The following is a 12614-nucleotide window of genomic DNA, read 5'->3' on the forward strand; positions in this document are numbered from 1 at the left end:
CAGCCCTAGAGCATGGCTTTCTTATTGGCCTTATCGTCTCCTGGGCCAAGATGGCCACTGAAGCCCTAGCCATCCCAGAACCCTCCAGTTCCAGAGAAGAAGAATTGGAAGGGCAAAGGTCAACCTACTGTCAGCCCCTTTTAAGACCATCTAATAATTTTTACTTGCATCTCATTGGGAGCCCCAGCTAAAAGGATAGCTGGGCATATAGTCTTGTTACCTCTCCTAATAAAATCAGAATCAATTACTAAGGAAGAAACAAAGGGGGATTGGGTCAACAATAAATAGACTGCCATAGAGCCGTGAGCCTTGAGAGACACAGTGAATGTGTGGGGTGTGCAGCCCTGTCATCTTCCTGCAGGAAGACAAGTGGCTCATCTGATCCAGAGAGCTCCTCGCCCCTCACACAGGACCAAGACGCCTGCCAAGTTTGTGGGGAGAGACATTATCTGTCGGATCACTCTCCTAAAGACGATGCCTGGCCAGCTTCTCCAAACCAGCCTCTCTGGTACTTTTCCTTGAGAGAATCATGCCAGCTCACCCACAAGGACCCAGGCCCAACTCCAAACACACCCATAGTTGCTCACTTACAGGCCAGAAAACAGCTCCTTCCAGGCAGACTCCAGTGACTTTGCTCTAGTCCCCCACCCCTGGCAGGAAATCCTCAGACCACATCTGGATGCACTCCCTGCTCCGGGCAGAGTTCATGGTTCTCTCTCCATTCGCTCTGCTGAGAGCCAAAGCCACCCACTGTCTCAAGGAGCAAACGCTTAAATGTTTAAATGGAATATTTCAAATTGTAGGCACACCAAACAGACCTGTTCCTGTTGGCATGGCCAGCTAACTTCCTAATGGGCTGGCTGCTGCTTCTATTTTATACCTTTGGGCCTTCAGGTTAGGGGAGAAGGCTGGTCCTATTGATCCTAAGCTTTGCATCATTTGGTGACTGTGGGTTTCGCCCTTTTCCAGAGACCTATGGGCCTTTCCTGTGGTTTGTTTCTCCTCTTTGGCCTGCTGCAAGGCCACTTTCCTGCAAAGGAAACTGAGGCACGGAAAAATTGCCTGTGATCATTGTTCAGTCCACTGGACAGAGGTGTGCAGAATAAAAGAAGGGCCTAGATAAAGGCAGGAGAAAGCTTTGGGCAGCACAGTGAGAGTCACACAGAGAATCATTCTCTAAACTTCCTAGGAGCTCATTAATCTCATTGAGTCTTTTTTTTTTTAATTTCAGTGGCTACCTACATAATTCAAGAAATATACCATTATACCAAACTGCATTCTCTTTATAGAACATGTGTAAAGCAGGTTCCAGGTTTTGCAACCATTATTTGATGTGGTCTAAAAATATTCCCCTCTCCTTCCCATCACTTTTATCCATTCAGTTCTTCCTCAGGAGACTAAACTGTTGGAAGAAAGAGACCATTAACCGTGGAATCAGAGAAGGATTTCCCTCCACGATGGGGTTTCCAGGAATGAGACATGCTTAAAAGCAGAGACCACTTCTTTGAGAATATGAGGGAGAGAAATAATCAGCTTTAATTTGTTAAGAACCATTTATCACGAATGCTCTGAAACTATGTCTGCTTTAGATCTTTTCTCCAGTATAATCTGGTGATTGCACATATATCACAGAAGGTCCCTGGCTCAGCAGACAGCCCCCCAGAGGCCAGCTTTTCCATTTGCCATTATATACTTAGGCAAAGACAGACTGTCATTTTTAGCACTTTGCAAGTTGGTATTTTTAAGTATATTTTTTGTGCTGTATAATGCTAGGTATTTAATACCTTGGAGCACTTAACAACCTAAGAGTGAGTTGAATTATCACTGCTTTGCAGCCAGGGAAGTTGAAAGAAAGGTTAAAACAATGATCTGGTGCACGTTCCATCTCCAGTTCAAGGTGGAGGAGGGATTTGAGCCCTGTTCCTGCCTCGTTTGGACAGTGCGACTCTTGAGAAAACTCAGCCTTGGGTCCCTCTCTCTCTCCTCCCAGGCCCAAGTCTCAGGCCCCCAAAGCATGAAAGCCCAGTACCTGAAATGGGCCAGCAGCTTCATTTGAAGAAATCATTTCCATCTCTGGTGATTACTTTATACGGAGCTTGTGTTCCTTCCAAGAACAGTGCAACGTCTCTTAACTTCAAGAAATAAATGCACATGGGCAATGTAAGCAAGGATGAGTCTTCAGTCATCTGTTTGTATCTCTGTGGGGATCATTTGTTTTACATGCATGGGTGGGAGGTTTCATTGTTCTGTCCTAGGTGCACAGGGTAGAATTCAGGTTTGGACGACTGGCATTATGGTGCAGAAGAGGATAAATGTAAACCCCAGTCACAAACTTGAGACATACACTAAGTTAAAAAATAAAAAGTGTTGGGGGAGGGAGTGAACAATGTGGCTGCAGTACTCTGATATTTGCATGGAGAAAGAAAATAGTAACACACATATCCACCTTACTTGTATTGTATCCACAGCAAGTGTACCTGAAGCCGGTAGCACTGGTTACTAGGAGAGGAAGAAGGGGTGGAGGGAGGCGGGGATCAGAAAGTGAATTTTTTTTTTTTTTTTTTTTTGGTGGTACTGGGGGTGGAACCCAGAGACTTTCTACCTCTGGGCTATACTCCCAGACCTATTTTATATTTTATTTGGAAACAGGGTCTCACTAAATTGCTGAGAGCCTCACTAAGTAGCTGAGGCTGGCTTCGAACCCGTGCAATCCTCCTGTCTCAGCCACCCAAGCGCAGGGATTACAAGTGTGCGCCACCACGCCCGGCTCAGAAGGTGAATTTTTACTTTATACCTCTGGTACCTTTTAATTTTTAAATCATGAGAATCTATTACCCATGCACAAAATAATAAACAAAACTTAATTAAAACCATGATACAATCTATTCCAAGTACCTGGGTCGGTGGTTTGGAGGTCTAGGAGTGGGAGAGCCATAGAATAAAGGGAGCTCTCTTAAAAACCTGTCTCAGCAGCCTGACAGATGCTCTTGATATCCTTTGGCCTCAGACTGTACTCCTCCTGCTACCCAGAACCCTCCTGAGAGCCAAGGCTATTGTGGGTTCAGGGACCACAGGCACAAGTTATTCCTTCAAGCAAAAATTGAAGTACACAAGTTACTAGGCGGCAGGTAATGCCTTGGAGCACAGGATGCTCAGATCTGTGTCTTGGACCTCACTGTAGAGTGCTGCAGACCAACCAGAGGGCATCCCAGAAGCTGGTCAGAATGAGCTGCCAGAAAGATACCAGTGTGTAGCCTGAGATGAGAAGGTGTGAGGATCAGGACACTGTTCTACTGTCTGAGAGGGAACTGGAAGGCCGGCTGGATTCGAGCTCAAGTGGATCTGTGTCCTAAGTAAGTGAGGCACCCCTTGGAGACCCATCCTCATCTGAAGCCTGGGAACCACCATATCCACAGCAATACTGTCCCTGGGGATTTCTTGTTCATGACATACTGCATACAAAGTTAATAAGTACCTAATAATGAGCCCTCTGCAGAGATTTCCAAACCTCATCCCTACACACATTTGTCCTGTCAAAGCAGGTAAATTTGTTCAAGGTAGCTCCCAAGGGTGAACGCTACAGGAAAATGAACTTGGGCTCCAATGAGGAGAGATTGTCTGGGAGACAGAACCGTCCATGGATAGAGCAGTTCTGTCCCTCTATGGGCACTGCAGAGATAGCAGTACTTTATAGGAGGAAACGAAGCCCCTGCCCTGGGGGTTTCTCAGATCATCACAAACAAGGCAGGATCAGAGCACTTGGGTCCATCTGAGATGTCAGTCGTCCCTCCTGGCCTTTCCACCCCCTCTCCTCTTTTGTCCCTGTCCCTCCTCCAGCCGGCCTGCACAGCTCCCAGAAGGGCTCAATTATGAAGGTATTTCCAGACCTCTCTCTGCGGCTGGCACCACCACATTTTTTGCATTCCCTGCCTCCGCTTGGCTGCTCCTGGAGCCATGAGACGTGTGTCTCTTATCTACCTCAGAAGAGAACGACGTGAGTCTTGGGACTCAGCCCAGGAGGGATTTTCTCCTTTGACCTCACAGTTTCAGCTGGTGAAACTTTTCCCTGGGGTCTCATGATAACCACAAAGGTGTCTTCTTGGAGTGAATGTCCTTGGTTATGCTGTGACTTTACGGGACTCTGAGCAAGTGCTGTTCTAGGGCCAGAGGGATTCCAGAATAAATGGGGTCCGATTCTTCCTCTAGAGGCAAACAGCTGTCAAGTAGGGGTGATGCACACTTATACAAGTAACTCTCATAAACGGTCATGGAAGCCAGCAAGAGCTGAGTGCCCTCAGGCCCCAGGTGACAGTGAGGAATGATTGTACGTGGGAGATAGGACAGTGGCAGGTGACTGTACTAAAGAGAAAGGAGACCTGGCTGGAGAAAGGTACATGCTGATATTCTTGGAAGGGGTGCAGAAAAGTATTCTTCAGTGTTTTGGGATGAGAATATGAAATGTCTGGAATTTACCATAAAATATTTCAGGAGAAAGTTAAGGAAGAAATGAACAATTTGGCAAATTTTTATTTATTGTAGTTATTGAAGATGGTGATTGATACAGAGAAGTTTGTCATATCATGCTCTCTACTTTTGTATATGCTTGGAAAATTCCAGAATAAAATGTTTGGTTTTTTAAAAATGCGGCACTGGGGTTGGAACCCAGGGGCATTCTACCTCTGAGCTACACCCCCAGCCCTATATTTTATTCTTTTTTTTTTTTTTTTTTTTGAGGTTCTGGGGATGGAACCCAGGGGCATTCGACCTCTGAGCTACAGCCCCTGCCCTATTTTTTATTCTTTATTTTGAAACTGGATCTCATTGAGGTACAAAGGGCCTCACTAAGTAGCTGCGGCTATCCTAAGACCACGATCCTCCTCTGTTAGCCTCCTGAATGCTGGGATTACAAGCGTGCGCCACCATGCCCAGCTCAGAATAAAACGTTTTAAAAAGGAGATTAATGCTGGGTATAATGGCATGTGCCTGTCTTTCCAGTACTTGATAGCATGTTCCTGTAATTCCAGGCTAGACAGGAGGATCGCAGCTTCAAGGCCGGCCTCAGCAACTCAGAGACTCTCAGCAGGCTCTCTCAGTGAGGCCCTGTTTCAAAATAAAAAATAAAATAGAGCTGGGAGTGTAGCTCAGAAGTAGGCCCTGAGTTTAATCCCCAAGACCACACACACACACGCGCATGCGCGCACACACACACACACACACACACACACACACACACACACAGACTAGCAATGAGTGATGAATCCTGACCAGAGGTGTGCAGGTCAGGGATAACATCTCACAGCAGGTGAGGGTGATGCTGGGGAGCCAGAGGCTGGCCGAGGGAGAGATGGACAGGATCTGGAGGCTTTTGCTGGCTTTACTGAATGTGTGGATCCCTTTGTTCTCCTGGGTCTTCATACCAGTGGAAGAATTTCCCCTTCCAGGGTGTTACCCACTCTCGCTCCAGACACCCCTAAGGGTGGAGCCTCGAAACCAAGGCTGCCAAAGCTGGAGCTGTCCTGGCCCTGACCAAATCCGCCCAGGAGTCTCTGCCCCCCTTCCTTCTTCCTCTCTCCCCTCCAGTGCTCAGTCTGGGGAAAATTATCCAAGCTCCAAGTAGTAAATTTAAGGCCTTGGCAGCCCTCCCACAGATGACTCCCAAATTATCCCATTCCAAGGGGGGGAGAGGGGGAGGCCAGAAGTTCATGCCGGAGGCATGGGCTCGCCGTCTGAGAGCTCCGGGCGCCATCTGCTGATGGAGACTAGGAGCCAGCTTGGAAAGGGACACGGGGTGCACACGATTTTTCCAGTGACAGGAACAAGACCTGCCACAGATCTCTCAGCCAAGGGAATTCACTGTTTAGCAGACACCAGGCAGAAAAGAGGAGAGAATGTGTGTGTGTGTGTGTGTGTGTGTGTGTGTGTGTGTCTCAGTTTGTGTGCTTGTGAATTGTGTGCTTGTCATGACCAACTGTAAGCTGGGCAGTGTACTTTGGATGGCTTGCATGTTCCTGCCACTGTTCTTTGGGGTCTCCCCAGTATAGAGACTGTAAATAAGAAGGTAATCAGGCGTAGTGGTATCCCTGCAGTGGAAGTTTCCAGATGTCCTCCCATCATTAATCTTCATCCCAGACACAGGGGATGCATGAGGCTTGATTGACTGTGTTTTCACTTGGGGAAAGTAAAGCCCACAGCATGAGCAAGACCCTCAGTGAGAACCTTGCTTTTGCTGCAGGCATCAAATAATCAGGAGTTGAGGACTCCGGACGTTATTTAATATATTCTCACTGTTTTCCAGAGAAGGAACTGGGAGTTCGGTGAAAGAAAGAACAAAAAAGCGATCCCAGTAGATTGTCTTTAGACCCCGCCCAGCCAAGCCCCAGGCTCGGCATCTGTGCCAAGAGAATCCTGGGGCTGTCGCTACTTCTCTGCCAGCAGCCTCTTCTCTGTTTTCTCTTCTGAAAGAATGTCCTCACCTCTAAACCCTGAGCCATTTCTTATTTTCTGGTGCATCCCTGAGTTGGGAAAGTGGCTTAGCAGCCTGAGGCTCAGAACCACCCTCGGGCCACGACTCTAAGGTGGGAGCAAAATTTCTCCCGGAGTGCAGGGCGTGGGGAGTGGACATCAAGCCTCCATCTTCAGGCTGACAACAACACTCCTTAGTTCTCCTGGCTTCCTGCTAATGCTGCTGAAATGACCAGCGCAGAAGCTCCTCTCTCCCACTGAGAGAGAGCTGCTGCTAAGTCTGGGGAGAAGGGAAGTTGGTCCCCTCGCCTCATCACCTGGAAGGGAGGGCAGCCAGGGTCTTCCTGTTTTCATCGTTATTTCTTTTCTCTAAAATGTTTGCCTCTGACTCTAGTCTTCTCCCCTATAATGTGAGAAGAATCCTATAGACAATGTCTCCTGGTTGCCTACAGGGTAAATCCAACCTATATTGGGTCTTGAGGTTCTGCCAGACGTGACTCCTCTCCCTCCAGCTTGCTGCTGGCTGGTGTTTTCTCAAGCGCACACACCCACGAGGCTCCAGCCAGCTGTTTCCTGTGCTGTTCCTGCTCCTCCTCCCACCCCCCATGCAGTTCTGAGTGGACAGCGCCATAGTCACTTCCTGCTTGCCTCCACCTCAGATGCCCTTTCTTCTACCTTCAAAGGTTGAAATCCTTTTTCTTTTTTTTGTTTTTGCCAAGTCCTATCTCAAATGCTACCTTTCCCTAAGCCTCCGGGGATCTCCTTCCCTTAAACCAAGCCACATCCCCTTCGTGTCTCCCATGCTGTGTTTGGTTTGCACCTTTTTTCCTTTTTTTTTTTTTTTTTTTTCTTCGGGTCTGGGGATGGAACCCAAGGGCATTCGACCTCTGAGCTACACCCCCTGCCCGGTTTTTTATTCTTTCTTTTGAAACAAGGTCTCACTAAGTAGCTGAGGCTGTTCACGAACCACGATCCTCCCAAATGCTGGTATTACAAGCGTGTGCCACCACGCCCGGCTTGGCTTGTACCTTTAAGGTTCTCACAGGCGGCTTTGGTTTGCAGCACCTCATCTCCACTGATGATGATCCTGGATTCTGAGCCCTGAGGCCAGAGGCAGCATACCTCTGGCTAGTTCTTCTCCTGGGTCCCCTCCCTCCTCCACACAGAGACCCAGCAGGGCTCTCAGCAAGCAGGAAGTTCTCAGGGAATAGCTGAACAATTGCGTTTTAAGTAACTTGCAAGTGATGCCCATATAATCCGATTATTTTGACTTTTCCAATCACCACTATCCTTCCTTAGGACCACATGGCTCAGAAGAGCAATGACTTCAGAGAAGACAAACTTTTCATCAGCCCTCATGCCTCTCAGAAGAGAGCAAGGCACACATCCCCGGTGTTCCAGGGTAGCTGTGCTGCAATGCCCCAGCTCCAGACAGGCTCAGCAGGCTGGCGCAGGGCCTGTCTCTGGGAAGGTCACATTCCAGGGCCCAGGACCTCCACTGAGAAGAAAGTAACCTGAGCCCTCCCATTTCACACCTGGAGAGTCTCAACCTGCTGCCTCTCCACAGGTGCCTGAGAGGGAGGGTGGCTTGCAGCAGCCGCCCAGAGATGAGAGCAGGACACAGGCTTCTGGTCCTGGCTTTGTTGTGACCAGCTCTCTGAGGTGAACAAGTTCCTCCCGTGTCTGGTCGTGTGGGGCCTGGCCTGAATCACCACAGGCCTCTGTGAGACCAGCACTGAGATCATAATAAGAACCACGCTAGGCAAGTAGGATTCTTCCTTTGAAGACGCTCACACGTTTTGCCTCTTCATTCTTAATGAAGTCACCCACAGTTGTGTATATGTGAAATGGTTTAGGTCACCCAAAGTTCGTATTAAGAATCTCCAGCTCATCATTTTATTGAGAACATCCAGCCAGGAAGTCATTGCCTGGTCCGTGGCAATTGCTCATAGTTATCTCGAGTATATGTGATAAATAAAACATGTAGAAAATACGTTTATTTGGAACCAATATTTTTTCTTTTAAATAATTTCCATAATTTTTTTCTGATTCTAAGAGTAACACACATTAATTATATGCACTGGAAACATGGAAAACTATAAAGAAAGAAAAAAACCTCCTAAAATTCCACCACCCAAAGATATCCATGGACATTTTGATGTAGATCCTTCCTGATATTTTTCTAAACCTATGTTTTGATATATTTTTGCAAAACCATTATCATGTGAAAGTTTTATTTAAAAGCCTGAATTTGTGCATAACAAAATATCCTAGGGTTCTTTCTAGGCCTACAATGTATCAGCCTACTATTCTTTTTTGTGTGTGTGTGTGTGTCTCAGATGGAACCCAGGGGCATTCGACCTAAGAGCTACACCCCCTAACCTATATTTTATTCTTTACTTTGAAACAGGGTCTCACTAATTTGCAGAGGGCCTCACTAAGTATCTGAGAGTTCAGGAGGTCTCAGTCTCCTGAATGCTAGGATTACAAGCCTGCGCCACCATGCTGCCTTCACTCTGCTTTTTTAAATAGTTTCATAGTATTCTATCATATAGGTACACTGTATTTTATTTAACCAGTCCCTTATGACCTCAGAAAGCCCCTACTTTTATTTATCTGTCTAATTATCTCCTTGGGTTATGTTTCCAAAAAGTACAATTGCCAAAAAAATATGCACCTTGTAAAGCTTTCTGATACTGGCCCTTGCCATGGCCAAGCCACCAGCCTGCCTCTGGCATTCTTACCATGCTGAAAGATGAAAGCCAAAGTTGGGAAGAACTTTATAGGTGAAGATTTATGGGGTACTTCCGGGAAGATGGCGACGGAGCAAAACGGGGCTTACGAGCCCCGCTAACAACCAATCTCTATTACCACAAAATCAGCGCCTTTCATAGCCAGAAAACACCATCAGCAGAGAAACAAAAAATGTAATTTTTAAGGGACAGAGAAAAAGAGGGATGGAAAAACGAGACACCAGAAACCAGACTGCAGTGCTGCAGCCAGAGCCGTGGCGTGAAGTGGCGGGCGCCATTTTGCCTTGCAGCACCAGGCTCCAGAGAGGAAGGGAACTCATAAAGGAGCTCAGAAACCAGAGAGGAGATACACCGACCTCACGCCCGAGAACGCGGCAGCAGTGCCTTACTGCTGGCGGCAGCGACGAGTTCACCGGACGGCACCAGACCAACACACTCATCAGCCTACCAAACTACAGAGAGGAGCGGCGGACAGCGAGCCGAGGTGAGCCGCTGCGGAACAGCCGGGCGGGATTCGGCAGATTTCTCCACGCAGGGAGCATCTAAAGCTCCCAGGGGCTGGGCTCAGCGTACCCTGCAGGGACCCAGAGTGGAGTTCAAAAACAGAAAAGAAATACGCCAGCCTCATGGCCGAGGGTGTGGCAGCGGCACCATATTGCTACCAGCGGCAGCAGCAGCGAATTCACCGAGTCCGCAACAGCTCCATCTGCACACTCAATAGTGAGTCAAATTGGGGCCCCTAGAGGGGAAATCCCAGTACTGTACTCCCAGGGACTTGACCCAGTGGGGGAGTGGTGGTGGCAGAGATATCACACCATAGGAGAATGCCCAACCTGGCACCCTCCATGGTCTAAATCAGCCTTGATTGACTCCCTGGGTCTGAGACTCTGCGATACAACCAAGTAGAGGAGTAGTGGGAACTGAGATACCATAGACTCGAGATCCACCGCACCTTAAGTGAAGTCGTAGTGATCCAGGGAAGAACCCAGAGAAGGCACAAACTTCGTAAATCATGGGAAAGAGGAATAACAATGGAGCAATGAATGCCCACAACCCCACAATATCAGAACCCGATAAAACAGAAATGCAGAGATTTATAGAAGATCAAATCAGGAAAATAACTGTAGAAATAATAGAGGTGTTTCGAAAAGAATTCAGAGAGAGCCAAAAAGAGATAAAGGATTCAATTAATGAAGTAAAGGCCTCAATTCAAAGTACAAACAACCGATTAGACCACATGGAGAATAGAATCTCTCTCCTAGAAGATGATCGTTCAAAAACTGAACGCATAGTTTCTAATTTAGAAAAAAAAATCCGACAGCAGGAATCTGACATTGAAGTAATATGGGCCCATTTTAAGAGAGCTAACCTAAGAATAATTGGAATAGAGGAGAGAAAAGAAGGTGAAACCAAAGGGATCAACAATCTTTTCAAGGAAATAATAGCAGAAAAATTTCCAAACATAGAGCAAGAGGTCGATACACAGGTCTAGGAAACTTATAGAACTCCCTTTAGACAGGATCGGAGAAGAGGATCTCCATGCCACATCATTGTCAAAATGACCAATGTGGAAGCCAAGCAGAGAATCTTAAAGGCAACAAAAACAAAGGGCCAAGTGACATTCAGAGGCAAACCAATTAGAATCACTCCAGACTTCCCAAACCAGGTCATGAGAGCCAAAAGGGCTTGGAGTAACATATTCCAAACTCTGAAAGAAAACAACTTCCAGCCAAAAATTTCCTACCCAGCAAAACTTTCTATCAAATTAGATGGGGAAATAAGAAGCTTCCACGACAAACAGAAACTGAAGGAATTTATGTCTTCAAAACCAGCGCTAGAGAAAATACTCAAAGAGATTAACTACAAAGAAGAAATAGGTAACACACACCAGAACCAGAGAAACAAGATTTTCCATCCAACAGACAACTAAGATTGGTTATCTGTGGAGATTCCTTATTTATGTTAGTCTTTTACCTATCTCTAAATTGTATTGTTTGCTTTTATTGTTGCTAATTTTTAGGATTTCTATTTGGAATATTAATATACCTTCAGATATAGCATTTGGAAATATTTTATCCCATTCTATCAGTAACTTTTAACTCTGTTTACATTGTCTTTGGATATACAATATTTTATTTTTTAGGGAGTTTATTTACCCTTTTGTTGCCTGCGCCATTGAAATCATATCCAAGAAATCACTGCCAATTTCAATGCTGTGAGGTTTAATGACCCAGATTTTCTTCTAAAAGTTTATAGTATTAAGATTTATACTTAGGTCTTTTATATATTTTGAGTTAATATTTGTAAATATGTTAGGTAAGGGTCCAATTTTATTATTTTTCATGTAATTATTCTTTTTCAACAATATTTAGTTAAAAGATTATTATTTCTTCCACCAAATGTTCGTGGAAACCTTGTCAAAAATAACTGGACAATATAGGGAAGAATTTATCTCTAGGCTTTTATTTAACGCCAATGGTTTATATATCTGCCTCTGGAACAGTACTACACTGTTTCAATTATTGTAGCTTTATATGGTTTGAAATCAGAAAATATACATCTTCTAGCTTTGTTCTTCTTTGAGATTGTTTTGGGTATCTAGAGTCCATATTCCATATCAGGATAGATTTTTTCTGAAAAATAAATAAATAAATGTATGATAGCTTCACCTAAAAAAAAAAGAAAAAAATATTCTCTGGTAAGAAAGAAAGCCAAAAGAAATATTGAACTGTTATCTTTAAGTCATCAAAAGCTTGGTATCAGACAAATGAAACTGTTTTGTGAGATTATCAATTTTAATATTGGATAAATTGCTATAAAACTAGATGTCAACCACTAAGCCAAGCATGGGAAGGAGGGATCGGGAGGGAACGGGGTGGGGATCGGGTAGGAGCTGACTGGGCGATGTGTGCATGTATGTCTACAAAAGTATTTTCTTTATACCATTATGATGTTTGAATACATTGCACCAATAAAAAATAAAATAAAATAAATCCAAATAAAGTACATCCAAAGGGGAAAAAAATAAAGAAAGAAAAAAAAAAAAGATTTATGGGTCCTTTAACAGATGAGAAACAGAGGTCCACAAAGGGCCAGTGCCTTCTGAAGTTCCCAAAGACAGCTGGTGACAGGGTCCCTGCAGACACGCTACCACCTGCCCAGCAAGCTCCTCTGCAACCCTGAAGTACATAGGCTGCAGTAGGCTTGGCAGGATTTTAAACACATGTGCAGCAAACCTGGGCATTACTGAGCTGGCATCTAAGCCAGATAAACATCTATCTATCCCAAATACAACCTGAATCAACTAGGACATCAACTGTCCATCATCTCAATAAACAGAAATCCTCTCCTGGGGTTTGGTTTTTGGCTTGAGGGGTGAGATTGAGATGCTGAATAAGA

The sequence above is a fragment of the Muscardinus avellanarius genome (assembly GCF_963383645.1).
Source record: "Muscardinus avellanarius genome assembly, chromosome: 5".
In the NCBI taxonomy this organism is placed as follows: Eukaryota; Metazoa; Chordata; class Mammalia; order Rodentia; family Gliridae; genus Muscardinus; species Muscardinus avellanarius.